The sequence below is a fragment of the Saccopteryx leptura genome, chromosome 11 (genome assembly GCF_036850995.1).
Source record: "Saccopteryx leptura isolate mSacLep1 chromosome 11, mSacLep1_pri_phased_curated, whole genome shotgun sequence".
Lineage (NCBI taxonomy): Eukaryota > Metazoa > Chordata > Mammalia > Chiroptera > Emballonuridae > Saccopteryx > Saccopteryx leptura.
This window is the reverse complement of record NC_089513.1, coordinates 12144478-12164121: the sequence shown is the minus strand read 5'-3', so window position 1 is coordinate 12164121 and position 19644 is coordinate 12144478.

Sequence of the window (19644 nt, the reverse complement as noted above, 5' to 3'; positions counted from 1 at the left end):
CCATTTTCCTCATTGCTTTCTCTTGTGTGCTCATGCCCACAGCCCCTGTCTCTCCCCTGCCTCCTCTCACCCTCCTCGGTAGCCTTTCCAAGTATAGGATTGTAGAAATGACTGACACAGTCAACGATTTAAAGAATAAGATTATGGTCTATTTTCTATTTTACAACATGACTTCTGCACTTAACCATCAAAGCCGACAGCTGTTCCGAAATATGGTGGCAATCCCTTAGTTAGTAAAGCATTTAACCATTTATTCTGTTAGCTCAGTTCTTTTCATTTTTGGATTTGGTGGGGTAATACTAGCTAGCATTCATTTAGTGTTCTCTATGCCAACTGTTGTCTCAATAACCCTCTGATTACATCCTAATATTGCCTGTAAATTATAGATTAAATAAATGAAGTAAAGATTAGTTGAATAGCTTAAGGTCACACCCCTAAGTGGCCAAGCTAGCATTTAAATTCATATTCTGTTTCTCTCAGAGACCACATACTCAAACTTTGCCTTTTATTGTTCTCATTGGATAAAACTAATGGATGGAATTAGTTTCATAGAGACTTTCTTTGGAAATGCAGATGCATAAATCGATACTTTTTATTTTCTACATGGAAGGACAATATAATACAAATATAAATTTTTATGAAAATATTCTTCCAGACTCTTGCCAGTTTCACAACCCAGGAATGTCTTCTCAAAGAACTGGGAGTTCTCTTTGAAATGTTTTTATCAAGAAGGATAGAGCCCCCATCTCCCAGGCTCTGTGGGAGGGTAGAAGCTTAACTTTTTTTTGTTGTTGTGACAGAGACAGAGAGAGGGACAGATAGGGACAGTCAGGAAGGGAGAAAGATGAGAAGCATGAATTCTTCATTGCAGCTCCTTAGTTGATCATTGATTGCTTTCTCATATGTGCCTTGACTGGGGGGCTATAGCAGACTGAGTGACTCCTCGCTCAAACCAGCGACCTTGGGTCAAGCTGGTGAGCCTTGCTCAAACCAGATGAGCCTGCGCTCAAGCTGGCGATCTCAGGGTTTCAAACCTGGGTCCTCCACGTCCCAGTCTGACTATCCACTGCGCCACCGCCTGGTCAGGTGGTACTTAACTTTGATATGTGACAATTAGCAAACACAGATGACCTTGCCTTGAATAATATACTCCAGCACTTTTCCATTAGCTCAGCTCAGCCTTTAAAAATCCTCTTTCCTTTTGTTTCAGTGGAGCTAAGCACTGAAACAACAGCTCCCCTATTGTTGTAGTTTTGACTTGTTATAATCACCTTGGATGAAATCATCCTTGCCTGTTGAACACCATCTGGTACAATTTTTCTTGACATCTGAAGAACCTTCTTTTTGACAGAGAAGGTGGAACAGCATATGGATTAAAGTGCTCTGCTCTTTCTGTCACCCATGAAATGTCAGCAAGTTCATTGGCCCCATGCGTCCTGGCCTGCACTTCTAGTACTCATTTATCCACAAATTTTTTTAAATTCTAAGCTGGTGGATGTACCAAAGAGATTCCTACAAAAGATAGTGTGGTATGCTTTGCAACTGAATCAAAGGTATCAGGTTCATCAATTATTCTATTCTATGAATTTCCCTTTCTCTACAGTTGAATAGGGTAAAAAAAATGTAGTCAACTGTCTCCCTGTGTAATACTCATTAGTTGTTCATGTGCCTGTATTACCATAGGCTTTTATATCATAACTTTCTAAATCCCAAATAGTCTTCCTAAAAAGCAAAGAGAGTGGTATTAGAATCTTGTGTTTACTGCACAAGATTATAGATACTGTTAATAAGAAAGATCATATAATAAGGACTCTTACTGCCCCAGCCAAGTGCTAAGTATTAATACTTTACACAACTGAATGCATTTAATTCTCACCAAACCTTGTGAAGTAGAAAGATTGTTTTCCCCACTTTACAGATTAGAAGTTGAGGTAATACAGGATAAATCACTTGCTTAGAATTGCACAATTAGAAAGTGACCTGTTTGGAGATGACGTCAGAGTAATGGCGGGGTAGGAAGCGATACCGATAAATCTCCCCCAAAACTCAACAAGATCTTCAACCAGAAACAGAAAAACCTATACTTGGAGCTTCCAGATGCTTCGCAATACACCCAAAGGTATGATTGAGTGAAAAATTGGCTAAATATATAACCAAACCCCGAAGGAAATAGGGAGTAAGAAATGCTCTGCCTTCCTCACTAACCTAAACAGGGCGGCTTTCTCTGGTAACTGTGAATATAGAAACTGAGGCGGGCAAAGGGGGTGAATACATCCAGGCCGCGACACAAACGGCCGAACCAGGCTGTGGCACGGAGATCCAAGCCAAGGAAAATCTGATCCTGTGGCAACCCAGGCAATACAAGCTAACACTCGCGCCAAACCCAAACAAAGAAAGACAAGCGGCGCGGACATTTTACCCGGTCTCCTGGTTGGTGCGCAGTTAGTGGGCGAGAGATTTCTTCCTAAGCCCCGGAAGTGGGTGCCCGTGTTGCCCCATGGAGAGGCAGGGTCAGAGGCCTTTCTGTGGGCCGAGGGCAGAGTCTCTGGGCAGCCCCAGCGCCCTGGGAAAGCCACGCACGGGAGGGAGTGAGAACTAATTCCAACGGTGGAGATTTTCCGTACTGGAGGGTGTTTCACTCAGAGGGAAACGCGGCCGGCCTCATATCCTGGTTTGCGCGCGCAGATAAGGAGTGAGCGATTCCTCTGAGTGCCTCGGCAGTGCGCGCCCGTGTTATCGCACAGAGGGGCAGAGTCAGGGGCCTTTGTGTGGGCCAAAGCGGAATCTCGGGCCGCCCCAGCGCCTTGCAAAAGCCGCGCACAGGGACGGAGCGAGACTCAATTCCAACGCTGCAACTTTTCCCTGCGGTTGGGGGTTTCACTCAGAGCGTGAGACTGCTGGCCGGATATCCTGGTCTGCGCGCGCAGCCAGTGAGTGAGAGTTTCCTCCAAGCGCCCCGGAAGTGGGCGCCCGCTTGTGTTACCTGACAGAGTGGCAGAGCCAGAGGTCTTTGAATGGCCGGAAAGCCTGCCTGATTATGCTAGCAGCTCTGACTGACTGAGCCTTACCCAGAGCCCTGTGCTGAGTGGAAATAGAGTGGGGAGTTGCCAGCTCTTTGAGCCTCTTACTATCCAGGCAGAGGCAGCAGCAACCCCATAGCTGGATTATCAGGCTACTAATTGAGGAAGGAAAGACTCCAGGAACACGGACTCTCTCACTGTCGGAGCCTATAAATGCTAATAGCCTCGACTGCCAACGAGACTAAAGCACAATACATGACATTGCCATAGAGACTTATCAACTGCAAACCTCCACCTGAGCGTGGCAAAGGTGCAAAACCCGGGGTACAGAGTCACCGACCAGGAAGAGGGAGAGAAAAGAAAAAGCAAGAAGATAACCTCTCAAAATCAAGAATAATCTGCAGACTTTATAACCTATCCCATTTTATTATATTTGTTCGTTTCTTTCTCTTATCTTCATTCTTGATACTTTTTTTTTCCTCCTCCAATTTGGCCGATTAACTCTCTACCGGTCTTACTCTCTCCTCTCCTTGAACTACACTACCCATAAGTGTTACATCTCCCATTATCTTTTCTCTTCTCTTCCTTTCTCTCTATGAGGGTTGCACTCCAAAACCCTTAACTCTCTCTCTCTCTCTCTCTCTCCTTTCTTTTTTCTTCTTTTAGTGGTTCCCTCTTTTTTTTTCTCTCTCTCTCTTTCTTTTCTCCCTCTATATTAGTTTCTTCCTTTCTCCTTTACATCTCCTCTCATTCAAACCTCAATAACAAACAAATTATCTTATCTGGGACTCAAACTTATGTTTGTGGCATTTTGGGGGGTTTTTACTTCACCTTTTTAACTCACTAGCAGTGCTCCCATCCCTGGCTCTCCATATTATCTAGTTCTTGTTCCACTAAATACAATAGTAATTTTTTAATTTGTCCCCCCATTTTTCCGTTTTCCTCTTAATCCTCTCATCATAACTCTTAGACAACCAACACCTAAAAGCAAATCATTTTATTCTTGACCCAAATTTTTTCCTTATTTGCTTTTTGTGGGTCCATACGCTCTTTTTTTTTTTTTTTTTTTTTTTTGCCCCTTTATTACTTTTCCCCAATTCAGGCCCTCCATCACAGGCATTGTTTGTTATAATTCACAGTCCACCACAAGATTTTATCAAGAAAGAGGGGAGAGGAGAGGAGAGGAAAAAAAGGAGGGGGGGAATAATTTCCTTTTTTTTTTTTTTTTTAAATTTTTATTTTATATTATTTTTCTTTATTTCATTATTAATTTTTTTTTAAAAAACAACTCTTCAATTTTTTTAAATTATTTTTTTAAACTTTTTATTCTTTATTAAATCTCATTAATACTATCAACAAAACCACCCTCAGATGCCATTATGGAAGAGAAAATCAAATATCATGGATACAAAAGAAAGAGAGGTAACACAGCTAGATGAGGAAAAATCTATGGAGAAAAAATTTAATATATTGGAAACCTTGGAGCTAAATGACAGAGAATTCAAGATAGAAATCCTAAAAATCCTCCGAGATATACAAGAAAACACAGAAAGGCAATTTAGGGAGCTCAGAAAACAACTCAATGAACACAAAGAATATATGTCCAAGGAAATTGAAACTATAAAAACAAATCAAACAGAGATGAAAAACTCAATTCACGAGCTGAAAAACGAAGTAACAAGCTTAGCTAATAGAACAGGTCAGATAGAAGAGAGGATTAGTGAAATAGAAGACAAGCAACTTGAGGCACAACAGAGAGAAGAAGAAAGAGACTCAAAAATTTAAAAAAATGAGATAGCCCTACAAGAATTATCTGACTCCATCAAAAAGAATAACATAAGAATAATAGGTATATCAGAGGGAGAAGAGAGAGAAAATGGAATGGAGAACATACTCAAACAAATACTAGATGAGAACTTCCCAAGCCTGTGGAAAGAACTAAAGCCTCAAGTTCAAGAAGCAAACAGAACTCCAAGTTTTCTTAACCCCAACAAACCTACTCCAAGGCATATCATAATGAAATTGACACAAACCAACAGCAAAGAAAAAATTCTCAAGGCAGCCAGGGAAAAGAAGAATACAACATATAAAGGAAGGCCCATTAGATTATCATCAGATTTCTCAGCAGAAACTCTACAAGCTAGAAGAGAATGGACCCCAATATTTAAAGTCCTGAAAGAGAGGAACTTTCAGCCACGAATACTATACCCATCAAAGCTATCCTTCAAATATGAAGGAGAAATAAAAACATTCACAGATACAGAAAAGATGAGGGAATTTATCATCAGAAAACCCCCACTCCAGGAATTACTAAAGGGGGTTCTCCAATCAGATACAAAGAACAAAAAAAAACAGAGCCACAAGTAAAAGCTCCAAGAAGAACACAATAAAACCAAATTTAAACTGTGACAACAACAAAAAGAAAGAGGGGGAGAAGATGGAGATTAACAGTAGCAAAGGACGATGGAGTTCAAAAGTACTCACAAAATAGTTCGCTACAATGAACAGGGTAGAGACCCTTTTCATTATTCAAAGGTAACCACCATTGAAAAAACCACCACAGAAGCACATGAGATAAAAAAGATAGCAACAGTGGAAAGATGTATGGAATACAACCAAATAAAAACAAAAGATAGAAAAACAAAAGAGAAGGATCAAACAAGACACAAAACTAACAGAAAGCAAGATATAAAATGGCAATAGGGAACTCACAAGCATCAATAATTACACTAAATGTAAATGGATTAAACTCACCAATAAAAAGGCACAGAGTAGCAGAATGGATTAAAAAAGAAAATCCAACTGTATGCTGCCTACAGGAAACTCATCTAAGTACAAGGATAAAAACAAATTCAAAGTGAAAGGCTGGAAAACAATACTCCAAGCAAATAACATCCAAAAAAAAGCAGGTGTAGCAATACTCATATCGGATAATGCTGACTACAAGAAAAGTACTCAGAGACAAAAATGGCCATTTCATAATGGCTAAGGGGACACTGAATCAAGAAGACATAACAATTCTTAATATATATGCACTAAACCAAGGAGCACCAAAATATATAAGACAGCTACTTATTGATCTTAAAACAAAAACTGACAAAAATACAATCATACTTGGAGACCTCAATACACCGCTGACGGCTCTAGATCGGTCATCCAAACAGAGAATCAACAAAGACATAGTGGCCTTAAACAAAACAACCTGGATATGATAGACATCTACAGGACATTTCATCCCAAAGTGACTGAGTATACATTTTTCTCCAGTGTACATGGATCATTCTCAAGAATTGACCATATGTTGGGCCACAAAAACAACATCAGCAAATTCAGAAAAATTGAAGTTGTACCAAGCATATTTTCTGATCATAAAACCTTGAAACTAGAATTCAACTGCAAAAAAGAGGAAAAAAATCCCACAAAAATGTAGAAACTAAACAACATACTTTTAAAAAATGAATGGGTCAAAGAAGAAATAAGTGCAGAGATCAAAAGATATATACAGACTAATGAAAATGACAATATGACATATCAGAATCTATGGGATGCAGCAAAAGCAGTGATAAGAGGGAAATTCATATCACTTCAGGCATATATGAACAAACAAGAGAGAGCCCAAGTGAACCACTTAACTTCACACCTTAAGGAACTAGAAAAAGAAGAACAAAGACAACCCAAACCAGCCGAAGAATGGAGATAATAAAAATCAGAGCAGAAATAAATGAATTAGAGAACAGAAAAACTATAGAAAAAATTAATAGAACAAGGAGCTGGTTCGTTGAAAAGATCAACAAAATTGACAAACCCTTGGCAAGACTTACCAAGGAAAAAAGAGAAAGAACTCATATAAACAAAATCCAAAATGAAAGAGGAGAAATCACCACGTACACCGTAGATATACAAAGAATTATTGTAGAATACTATGAAAAACTTTATGCCACTAAATTCAACAACCTAGAAGAAATGGATAAATTCCTAGAAAAATACAACCTTCCTAGACTGAGTCAAGAAGAAGCAGAAAGCCTAAACAGACCTATCAGTAGAGAAGAAATAGAAAAAACCATTAAAAACCTCCCCAAAAATAAAAGTCCAGGCCCTGACGGCTATACCAGCGAATTTTATCAAACATTCAAAGAAGACTTGGTTCCTATTCTACTCAAAGTCTTCCAAAAAATTGGAGAAGAAGCAATACTTCCAAACACATATTACGAAGCCAACATAACCCTCATACCAAAACCAGGCAAGGATGGCACAAAAAAAGAAAACTACAGACCAATATCTCTAATGAATACAGATGCTAAAATACTAAACAAAATACTAGCAAATCGAATACAACAACATATTAAAAAAATAATACATCATGATCAAGTGGGATTCATCCCAGAATCTCAAGGATGGTTCAACATACGTAAAACGGTTAATATAATACACCATATCAACAAAACAAAGAACAAAAACCACATGATCTTATCAATAGACGCAGAAAAGGCTTTCGATAAAATACAACACAATTTTATGTTTAAGACTCTCAACAAAATGGGTATAGAAGGAAAATATCTCAACATGATAAAGGCCATATATGATAAACCATCAGCTAACATCATATTAAATGGCACTAAACTGAAGGCTTTCCCCCTTAAATCAGGAACAAGACAGGGTTGTCCACTCTCTCCACTCTTATTTAATGTGGTACTAGTGGTTCTAGCCAGAGCAATCAGACAAGACAAAGAAATAAAAGGCATCCATATCGGAAGAGAAGAAGTAAAGGTATCACTTTTTGCAGATGATATGATACTATACATCGAAAACCCCAAAGAATCCACAAAAAGACTACTAGAAACAATAAGCCAATACAGTAAGGTCGCAGGATACAAAATTAACATACAGAAGTCAATAGCCTTTCTATATGCCAACAATGAAACAACTGAGAAGGAACTCAAAAGAATAATCCCCTTCACGATTGCAACAAAAAAAATAAAATACTTAGGAATAAACATAACAAAGAATGTAAAGGACTTATATAATGAAAACTATAAACCATTGTTAAGGGAAATCAAAAAAGATATAATGAGATGGAAGAATATACCTTGTTCTTGGCTAGGAAGAATAAATATAATCAAGATGGCTATATTACCCAAAGCAATATACAAATTTAATGCAATTCCCATCAAACTTCCAATGACATTTTTTAAAGAAATAGAGCAAAAAATCATCAGATTTATATGGAACTATAAAAAACCCCGAATAGCCAAAGCAATCCTAAAGAAAAAGAATGAAGCTGGGGGCATTTCAATACCTGACTTCAAACTCTATTATAGGGCCACGACAATCAAAACAGCATGGTATTGGCAGAAAAATAGACACTCAGACCAATGGAACAGAATAGAAAGTCCAGAAATAAAACCACATATATATAGTCAAATAATTTTTGATAAAGGGGCCAACAACACACAATGGAGAAAAGAAAGCCTCTTCAATAAATGGTGCTGGGAAAACTGGAAAGCCACATGCAAAAGAATGAACCTGGACTACAGTCTCTCCCCCTGTACAAAAATAAACTCAAAATGGATCAAAGATCTAAACATAAGACCTGAAACAATTAAGTACATAGAAGAAGACATAGGTACTCAACTCAGGGACCTGGGTTTTAAAGAGCATTTTATGAATTTGACTCCAATGGCAAGAGAAGTGAAGGCAAAAATTAATGAATGGGACTACATCAGACTAAGAAGTTTTTGCTCAGCAAGAGAAACTGATAACAATATAAACAGAAAGCCAACTAAATGGGAAATGATTTTTTCAAACGACAGCTCAGATAAGGGCCTAATATCCAAAATATACAAAGAACTCATAAAACTCAACAACAAACAAACAAACAATCCAATAAAAAAATGGGAAGAGGATATGAATAGACACTTCTCCCAGGAAGAAATACAAATGGCCAACAGATATATGAAAAGATGCTCATCTTCTTTAGCTGTTAGAGAAATGCAAATCAAAACGGCAATGAGATACCACCTCACACCTGTTCGATTAGCTGTTATTAGCAAGTCAGGTAACAGCAAATGTTGGAGAGGCTGTGGAGAAAAAGGAACCCTCATACACTGTTGGTGGGAATGTAAAGTAGTACAACCATTATGGAAGAAAGTATGGTGGTTCCTCAAAAAACTGAAAATAGAACTACCTTATGACCCAGCAATCCCTCTACTGGGTATATATCCCCAAAACTCAGAAACATTGATACGTAAAGACACATGCAGCCCCATGTTTATTGCAGCATTGTTCACAGTGGCCAGGACATGGAAACAACCAAAAAGCCCATCAATGGATGACTGGATAAAGAAGATGTGGCACATATACACTATGGAATACTACTCAGCCATAAGAAATGATGACATCAGAACATTTACAGCAAAATGGTGGGATCTTGATAACATGATACGAAGCGAAATAAGTAAATCAGAAAAAAACAGGAACTGTATTATTCCATACGTAGGTGGGACATAATAGTGAAACTAAGAGACATTGATAAGAGTGTGGTGGTTACGGGGGGGAGGGGGGAATGGGAGAGGGATAGGGGGTGGGGAGGGGCACAAAGAAAACAAGATAGAAGGTGACAGAGGACAATCTGACTTTGGGTGGTGGGTATGCAACATAATTGAACGACAAGATAACCTGGACTTGTTATCTTTGAATATATGTATCCTGATTTATTGATGTCACCCCATTAAAAAAATAAAATTATAAAAAAAAAAAAAATAAGAAAGTGACCTGTTTGTATTCACCAAGATCTTTACACATCCATTGCTCTTACAAAGAATCATTGCATTTCAATTCCTGACCTATCATTACAGTTTCATTAAAGGTATTTACCCTGCTTAGTCTCAGTTTCTTTATCTTTAACTATACATAAGAAATGCAGGATTTTTGTTAGATTTAAAGGAGTTCATGCATATTAAGTACTATAAGCAACCAAAATAAACATCAATGGTATGGTTTAACTTATCAGTATTTTGGCTTATTTAGCTCATTTATTCTAAAATGCTATATTTTTTTCATAAAGCCTTACAAACCCAAGAACTGTACACTAGGACATTGTTATTCACCCGACTATCATTAACCAGAACAGGCTTGGCCACACCGATGATATCAATGTTTTAGTATTTGAGTTAGCAGGCAAATAGAAACTAGCCAAAGGAACAGAAAATTTTTGAAAGAGAATTTCTTTTTCTGAGAAGGTAGTTATGAGACAGCTAAGGAAGATCAGGAGAAGGCTGAGAAATTGCAGAGGAGAGACTGAGGTTGAAAGTCAGACACCGTCCAGTAGGCGATAGAACACAGTGGCCTGCAGCTATGGCTCCGGTCTTCTCGGATGCAAATAGAAAACCACCTACATTCATTGATGAAGGGACTTCCTTCCGATGTGGCTCAATTCTCCACTGTTGGATTTAAAGTTAGCTCAAACTGGAAGCTTCAGATACTTTAGGAACCAGGGAAAAGTCTGTTTTTCTTAGCAAATGCAAAGCCTTTTGCTGCTATGTGAGTTCCAGTTTTTCGAAACCCACACGAACTCTTCCACAGGGCAGTCTTTCTGGGGAGTTGTTTTGCATTCCCGTGGGCTCAGTGCCATTCTGAACAAAACAGGGACCATGTTATTTCAAACACCATGAATATTACATCGGACGACAGTACACGAAACGAGTTTTCCTCAAAGCTTTCTGATCATTTGCTTAGGAACTAAATACAGGGTTTTTGTTTTTTTTTTTACATCTGCAAGCTACTTTAATAATTAAATGTTCTTTTTTTGATTCTGTAATGTAGGAGCTACTTGGAACTCAGCTGCAGTTTAATAGCACTCTGTCTGCTTGTGTCTGATTATTAAAAGAGGGAAATTATCACTGATCCAGTACAGCTGTTTTCTTGTCTGTTAAAAATATATTGTACATAAAATCTTTTCGAAAATGTCTTCAAGACACATACACAGCTGTTTGAAATAAACTTGCTCGTATACACACATGTATACGAGCAAGTAAGGACAGCACCTGTTCCAATAATCTTCTATGTACTGTATTACATTCTATTGCCCAAAAAGATACTCTGCATGAACTCACACTGTTGTTTGTGTTATCTCTATTTTACATCTGCTTCCCCTCCACCCATAGAACCAGCTCACAGGTATTGCCCAAACCTGGACAAAGATGTCATTCAAAACACCTTGCAGAGAGACTGACAAGGATGATTGTCATGGATTTAGTTTTTCTTCCATAGGTAACAAGGATGTGTTAGCAAAGTTACAAATAAAGTTATTTCATATTATTTGCTAAAGACTTCCTTCTGCCAGAGAGTATTTGAGGCTGTGTTCACAGGACACACAGAGTAAAATGTCAGTAGGACGATGGCATCACAATGAGGGTAGAAATCGAGATCTGGGAAGGGCGCACTCACGCCAGGCATTAATTTCATGTGGCTGCTGTAGACACTGTTATTTACATAATTCTCATTATCACAGGAAAAGAAACCTACCGGTTCATCAGATGCCATAAATTATTTTAAAAGTAAGGAGTCACAAAACAAACAAAAATACTACTGAAACCCCTGGTTGAATACGAGATTGCCAAGTACAGGAACATTTTGAAATGATTTTCACACATATCACTAATGCATTTTGGTATCATTCTTAATGAACATAGTAATAACATAATGATACCACCACCCACAACAGCTGTTTTATAGCAATTACTGTTCTAATGCATTATCATAAGCACTTTACATTTTTTAAATCTCCTGAACTCTCTCAGCAACCCCATGATATAACTTTCATTAGGGTCCCCATTTTATAGGTAAGAAAACTGAGGCACAGAGAGGTTGAGGTTCTTATAGGAGAGATCAGTAAGTGACAGAGCTGAGATCTTGGATAATGTTTATGTCCACTTTCTTTCTCTCTCTCTCTCTTTTTTTTTTTTGTATTTTTCTTAAGTTGGAAATGGGGAGGCAGTCAGACAGACTCCCGCATGTGCCCGACCGGGATCCACCCGGCATGCCCACCAGGGGGCGATGCTCTGCCCATCTGGGGCGTCGCTCTGCCGCAATCAGAGCCATTCTAGCGCCTGAAGCAGAGGCCACAGAGCCATCCTCAGCGCCCGGGCAAACTTTGCTCCAATGGAGCCTCGGCTGCAGGAGGGGAAGAGAGAGACAGAGAGGAAGGAGAGGGGGAGGGGTGGAGAAGCAGATGGGCGTCTCTCCTGTGTGCCCTGGCCGGGAATCGAACCCAGGACTCCTGCATGCCAGACTGATGCTGTACCTCTGAGCCAACCGGCCAGGGCCATGTCCACTTTCTTGATGTTTAATGTTTACAGAATGGAGAATGGAAGCAGCCAGGTAAATGTCTGTTACTATTCACGTTACTTCTTACTACTTTGGAAAATGAAATTAGAGAGAGGGAAGGTAAAGCCAATGTCTGATGTTAAGGTTAGGCACCAGTGCAGACAGCTGGTCAAAAAGCACCTCAAAAACAGAGGGCCAGGTTGCAGGCTCCACATTTGTTTAGACCAGTTAGCTTTGATTTATTTTCCAAACTGCCTAGAAAAGGGATGGTATAGGGTTAGTAAGAACGGGTAAGGATAGAGGCATCCCCAGCAAAGGAAATGTACCTCGAACTTCATGCCTCTCTGCAAGCAAGAAGCGTTTCTCTCATGGGGAAGGTATCGTGTGCTATCTAGGACTTTATGTCCTTTGTGTAGGACTGGCCAATCTTTTGTCCACAGGGGAGCGTTAGACCTGTTACTGCAGTGTTGAGACAGAGGGCTTTCAGCAAGTTGTAGTATGGGACCAGAAAATGCACTTGTATCAGAATATCAAGGGCCGTTCTGCTAACTAGCTTCCAGGTGGTTCTTGAAATTTAAGAGACATTCTTACTATAGAGTACTGAGCTTTCTGCTTCATTAAGTCAAGAGGTTTGCCACTCTCTGAGAAATGAGCTTGTGCTCATCCCTCACCAATAAACAGATTAGATAAATTATACAGAATACCTCACCATTAGTTTTCCATTTTTATTTTCCTATCTTTCAACACTTTCCTATTTAGAATATACATGTGTTTATGGAATATAATATCACTAACTGCCCATGACTTTGTCTTTTTAATCCTGTTATTTTTAAAAAGCAAATAATATTATATATATTTAAAAAGCAAGTAGTATCTTTAAAAAGAAATTTTTTTAAATCGTGTAATTTTAGTGCAACATTTTAATTCTGTTTTTTATTCGACAGAAAAGCAGCATCGAATATGATAAACTAAAAAGACTAAACCAGAGAAAGTAAGATGGAGGGAAAAGAAGCCTGCATGCCTCCCGTAAGCACGTTAGCATCGCTATAATGAGCCCCCAATTTGGCTCTTATCTCCTGTAGTTAAAGCAGAAATGGAAATGTAATTACTTATAAAACTTATCTTCTTGTTTCCATAGCAACTTGTGTGGATCTCAGCATTGAACTTCTGCATTGTTTTAAACTCAACTTTCTTATTGAGTTTCCTGAGGTCGGAGGCTCTGCTCGCTTACAGAAAAGACTTTCTCAGAAAGAAAAATTCACAGCCCTTGTGCCCCCAGTAACTAAGATATGTTCAGAAAGACAGAAACAATCAGAATTTTTACAGCACCATAGATTTTTCACTTACTAAATCTGAAAGAAAAATTCTCACGTGGGATCATATAAAGGGTCCATTGTCTGACACCTTAGGCGGTGTCCTCAACAACTGTTAGAGAACATGCAGACGTGGACTCTGATGTCTGCTGCCGCAGGGAAACCTGGTGGAATATAAGGCCGGGGAAGGCACCCTCCGCGCAGTGATCGCACAAGAAGCGTGCCTCGAGCGGCATGCAGGCAGCCCTCTGGTGTTAAGGTTAGGCACCAGTGCAGACAGCTGGTCTCTGTTGATTCACCGCAGAAAGAGCGTGTGCCCAGTATTGTGGTTTCGGGTTTAGAGCTGTGTGCCGTGAACTCTGAGACCCCTGCAGGGTCTCTGAATCTACTTACAGTAGAGAAGAAATGGGAGTTTTTGATGTTCTAGATCACAAATTGTTTTTAACCAGTATGAATCTTTTACAATCAAACTAAACCTAACTAAAATCTGCATAAACCTAATTAGAAAAACAACCCCTGCATTGCTAAACGAACAAACAAAAACCCAAATAAATATGCTGTGATAATAGAGGACCTCTTACTGTCTTGTAGGCAGTGGCCTCTGAAGGGTGGGACGGAGCTCACGCAGAAGGTAGATGACAGGTTCATCTTGCAACAACTGGAGTTATTTTTCAAGTCAAGTTCTTCAGAGTTGCGGTTACAGAAAAACAACTCTATAATAACATTTTGTTCATGCAATTTCAAAGTAAAATCTATTATTAAGAAAAAAAAGAAAAAAATCATGTGCTTTGGTGTCTGTTCACTTGGGATTCTATTGACCTGACTGGTCAATCAATTCACCTGCCCTTCAGAAATTCCGATATATTTAGTGTGGTATAATGCACAGAAATCTGTAATTTAAAAATCTGTATTTCCAGGGATTCCGATGTTCACTGAGCTTTGGAACCCACTGCTTTAATTTCCTAATTATATATTCTTTCTGCAAAACTGTCAGGGTGCAAAACTGTCAGTGACCCAGCCTTCGTTGGTTCAGGGACAAGCTAATGTTCTGTGGGGACAGAGGTGCACTGATGACCACGGGACACTGTGTACCCATGTAGTCCCAGTTCTAGAGTGGGTATGAGACAAAGCATATGCATAGGATCTAGCCCATTGACTGGATCAACAAGTGGACATAAGCAAATCTAGCCTAAATGGGTGATAAATATTTATTGAGTAATGAATTATTTTATAAGCATGACTCAGGTGTGTGATTTCAACATTTTCTTTGAAAGGTTATATTATTAATGTAGTATTATGGTTTAATCAGGAACTGCTCCAGGGCCCTTTGAGAAGAAGGGTTGTCCAGCCAGGAGACCTTGATCTCCGGAGCAGAGTGGGTGGGGGATCTGGTGGTCAGGTTATTCAAGGCCCCCCTAATTTCACCAGATATCAGAATAACACTTAATCTTGAGCTTTAATTTTAGGCCTCCCATCCAAGGATGATAAAAATATTATCAGTGAAAGAACATTTTAGTCCACATTCTTACCAATAAAGGTGCATTGCTAAGTGGCTTTCAGTTGGGTGGGAAATAGTTCTTTATCCTCTGAGCAGAGGTGAGGCAAAGATGAGCAGAAGCACTCCTAGTTCCTTTCCTTTTGTCACACCGTAGCCAAGTGACACAAGTGACAGGCATGGGCCTTACAGAAGTGTGGGGCTGGACAGAAGGGGCTAGACATTTCCTCTGATACTCCCCTTGATTCCTATGTCATCTCCCTCATTCCCACGGATAAGGGGTCCCAATGGAAAGGGGTGACAACGGAATTCAGATTTGTTTTTGGTGTTCAGTTTAGACACTAGCTGTAGGTCCAATCTCAGCAAAACAGAGAAGGAGGAGGTCCTTCTCAGCTCCATTCTGTGTCCCATCTCTGTGCCCCTTTGACCCCTGTTGCCACCTGCCCTGGTTTTCCTGTCATTTCTGGTTTACCTGGGCACCATAGAAAGGCCAGCTTTCACCAGACAATTGTCCTTCAAACAACCCTCTCCATGTTCATCAGAACTTGCATGGTCTCAGGGCCAGTATCTTCTGTTTACATGCAATGGTGGAAGGAGAGTTAGATTTTGAGCAAACAGATCTGGACTCTAACCAGATCTGCTGTCAGCTGTGTGAACTTCAGCAATGCTTACTTCTCTGGTCATGGTGCTTTTATTGTTCAGAAAAATTAGCCTGACTGTGATCTTTAAGGAGACTTTTAATTCTTTCCTCTCATGCCTTCCCTGGTTCTGCACGGGAGAAACCTGGACCTGAGGTTTGTTTTGTCGTTTGTTTGTTCGTTTGTTTTAAAAAGCTGGTCCTTGTTCCATAAAAGCAAGTGTAAAGGGTGTCCCTCCAGTTCTGAAGTTCACGTGCCTGCAGTTACATCTGCTTTTGCTGATGACCTGGCCCTCACCTGGAATTTCTCTTCCGATTTTCCACTCTGACTTTGAGATATACATGGCTTTGGTTTTTCTTCTGAATTCCTTCTCTTCTGCCACACCTCCTCATTAAAAATAGTTATCTTGCCTCCTGGCGCAGGATTCTAATCCCGGAGTTTTGTTGGAGTCCATGTCAGAAAGGGCGGCTGCATTATCCAGCTGCTAGGAGGCCAGGCTCCTATTCAACGTTGTCGGGATCGCTAGATATTGAATTAGATATCATTTGGTGTAAGAATACTTGGGTGATTGCCTACTTTGCTCACAAAGAAAATCATTTGTAGTGGCAGGCATTGTGAGGAGACAGTTTTCTTTCTTTTTTTGCATAATTACCAGTCCTAAAACTCCACTAAGTAGTCTTGCCTGGACTAGTGAAAGCCAGACTTGGTATCTTCGATCAGTGGTGACCGAATTCTATTCAAATTTGATCAGAGTCGATGGTTTCCAAGGGGCTTGTACTTCTAAAGAAACTAGTATATATTTTTAAATCTTTCATTCTTCTAGAGGAGGCCTTTAATTGTACATTTATTAAATATTAGCTCATTAATATTGATACTTTGGGATTGTTAATTGTATATGAACAAGTCCATTTAAGATTTATCATCACTATTTTTATTGTTTACTAATTTAACAATGACTTTATCAAAGTAATGAATGATAGAGTGATTGATTTAATAATCATCTTCATCCATATTTCAGTCCTCACTAGAAAAGTCAATCATTGCCTTTGAATTTTGGGGGGCCCTTTCTTAAAAATTAAATCTAAGAAAAGAGCTAAGTGTTCATTTTCAAGGGCAAGGAAACATTTTGGAAATAAAGATCATTATTCTGATCAGAGCAGCTCACAACTTCCCGTTCTGAGAGCCGCGGCGCGGGTGAGCAATGTGAGTACATGTTAAGAGTGTCCAGGTGGACCACGACGGGCGGTACCACAGGTACTAGCGTCCTTCAGAGGGTTTCACGTTAGATTCTGCTTTGCCTATTTGACTTTGGGTCGACTGGTGGGAGACGTACACACAGTTTGATTTCAGAACGCTTCAGCATAAAACTCCCGCTTTGCAAGGGAAGGACTTGAATTTTTCCAGGTCCTTCAGGGTTCCCTCGCTGGTATGCACCGTTGCGAGTGAGCCCCAGGAAACCAAGGCAGCCGTGCTTTCCCCAGGCTGTGAACACAACTGTCACGAGGCACTAGCGCAGTAACAGAGTGTGAGCTCTGTGGATGAACAGAAGGGTGTGAATTCTGTCTTCTCTAATTTACTATGTGCCTTTGGAAATGCTGCTTGACTTCTCTGAGTTCTAGATCTCTCCTGAGAAACCCAGGCGCAAGAACACATACCTGTATCGTAAGGTTGCGGTATAAAATAAAGGGCAACGCCGAGCATCTTTAAGGGCCTCTGCAAATGGTGTATTATTGTACACACAGAAATTCTGACTACGGTGCTCCTCCATGTGGAAAACTCAGCCTGATTATCCTGTAGGAGGAGAATGATGCTGGCCCGCTGTGAAGCAATAATCTGTGCATGAAACCCAGCAGAATTATCATCATTGCGAGACGTTTTTCTCCCTTATTAAAAATGTGATCACCGGGATCACCTGGGAGGCAGCTGAAACGAAGTCTGTGGTTAGAGACTCACACTCCAGATCCTAAAATGGCCAAGTTATAAATTATAACTTTATAAATTTATAAAGATGAGAAAATAAACAAATTTTAAACTATAATTATGTTTACTTCCTTGGCCATCAAAATTCTTATTATAATTTACAATAAAGCAAACTGCTTTGCATAAAAGGTGCTTATTAAGTAGCCTTTCCCCCCCCTAAATAGTACTATGATTAATGCAATAATGCAAGGGGAAGAAAGCCATGAGAAAAAGAAACATTCATATTAATTTAAGCACACCATGACAACAGTCACCTTGTGAGACCACTTTTTAAATTACTGTTTATAGAATAAAGTAGTATCTGAAAAGTTGGCTGTTACTATCTTTAAATTGAATGTTATCCCACAGATAAAAGCATCTACAATAAATTGTCAATAAAAATATTAGGATAAATGACCCAGTGCAATAAAACGCATGGATGACTCCAAGTTTTCCAAAGTCTGTTTTCTTTTTCAACCTTCCTCTTGGAGTAGGGAACTAGAATTTTGATCCAAAAATTACAGTACATGAATGGAGAGCAAATTTTTGTGCTGTGGCTGAAGGTAAGTGATATGCTGGAAAAAATAATTTAGATGCAGAATTGTCAGTATTTTTAGAATATTCCTGGCTGTAGGACATGTGGTATAAAGTCCTTTACATTTGAAGAATTCCAAAAAGTCCAGGACCTGTTTGGTGCTGGCCTGTTGTACATCATACAAATTTCATGTTCGCGTGCTTATCTTATTCCTGTATATTTTTGCCTTTTTGAAGTTTAGGTTCCTGTATTTTTTTTAATAAGTCAATATAATCAGTGGCTAAAAGAGCCAACTTTAAGATCATAATTTTTCAGTGGGTGCCAACATCCACATGTAAGGTTTTTCAAATAAAATATCTTTACTTTTAACTTCAAAGGTATGTATGCATTTACATGCATATGTGAGACTAAATTATATCTATACATATGACTAAATTGCAAATGTATATGACTAATGTATAAATAAATTATGTATGATTGATATGTTTATATAGTATAAATATTTATTTATAATTTAGTGTCCAAAGTAAACCAAAGGCTACTTAAGCATTAGAAAGCTTCAAATAGTTAATACATTTTGTACTTGCTTATTATTTAATTTTGTAAATGCTCTTCTCATCTTAAAAATATTAACTTGGTATGTGTCCAAGAATCAATAAAACTGAATCAGTTGCAAAAATATTAAAGAACAATATCCCTCAGTCAGGGGGAGCATGGTCAAACCATCACCCGCTATTAGTCAAAGTGGAGGCTAGTGAAACATTTTTCAAAAGCAATTTAACAGTATGTCTCAAGAGTTTTAAGTGAGTGCACTTCCTGTGATTATTTTTTTAAGATGTATTCCAACAAAAAGTATTGCTGGGTCAGAAAGAGTGGTCTATACAAGGTAGTTCACCCCAGTATTGCCTTTGTTGAGCAACAAAAATTTGGAAAAGACTCAAAAATATCAAAATGCTTGAGGAAAGTATAATAGAATAATTCAAGAAACTACTATTGGCCATTTAAAATATAGATACACATTATTGACCTAAAAATGCTCACTGTATATGTTTCAGTAAAAACAAATCAAATTGCAAGATAGTTTGCATAACATGATCCCATTATTGTGGTAATATTATTGTGATCCATTTAAAAAAATTCTTGTTGTGATATTATTGTAATACACAGAGTGACAAGTCATCTCTTTGCGGTGGGGTTGGCTATAAAGAACAGTTAGAGTCAAGTATAACGAGAAATATTTTCATTCCTGTGGCAGACAGTATGTATCTGTATCAGTCATGATTGAGCTCACTTTTTATAAATGTATAGACTTATCATCTCCCCTGCAAATAGGCCTTGCAACCCTACTTGAGTTTCCTAG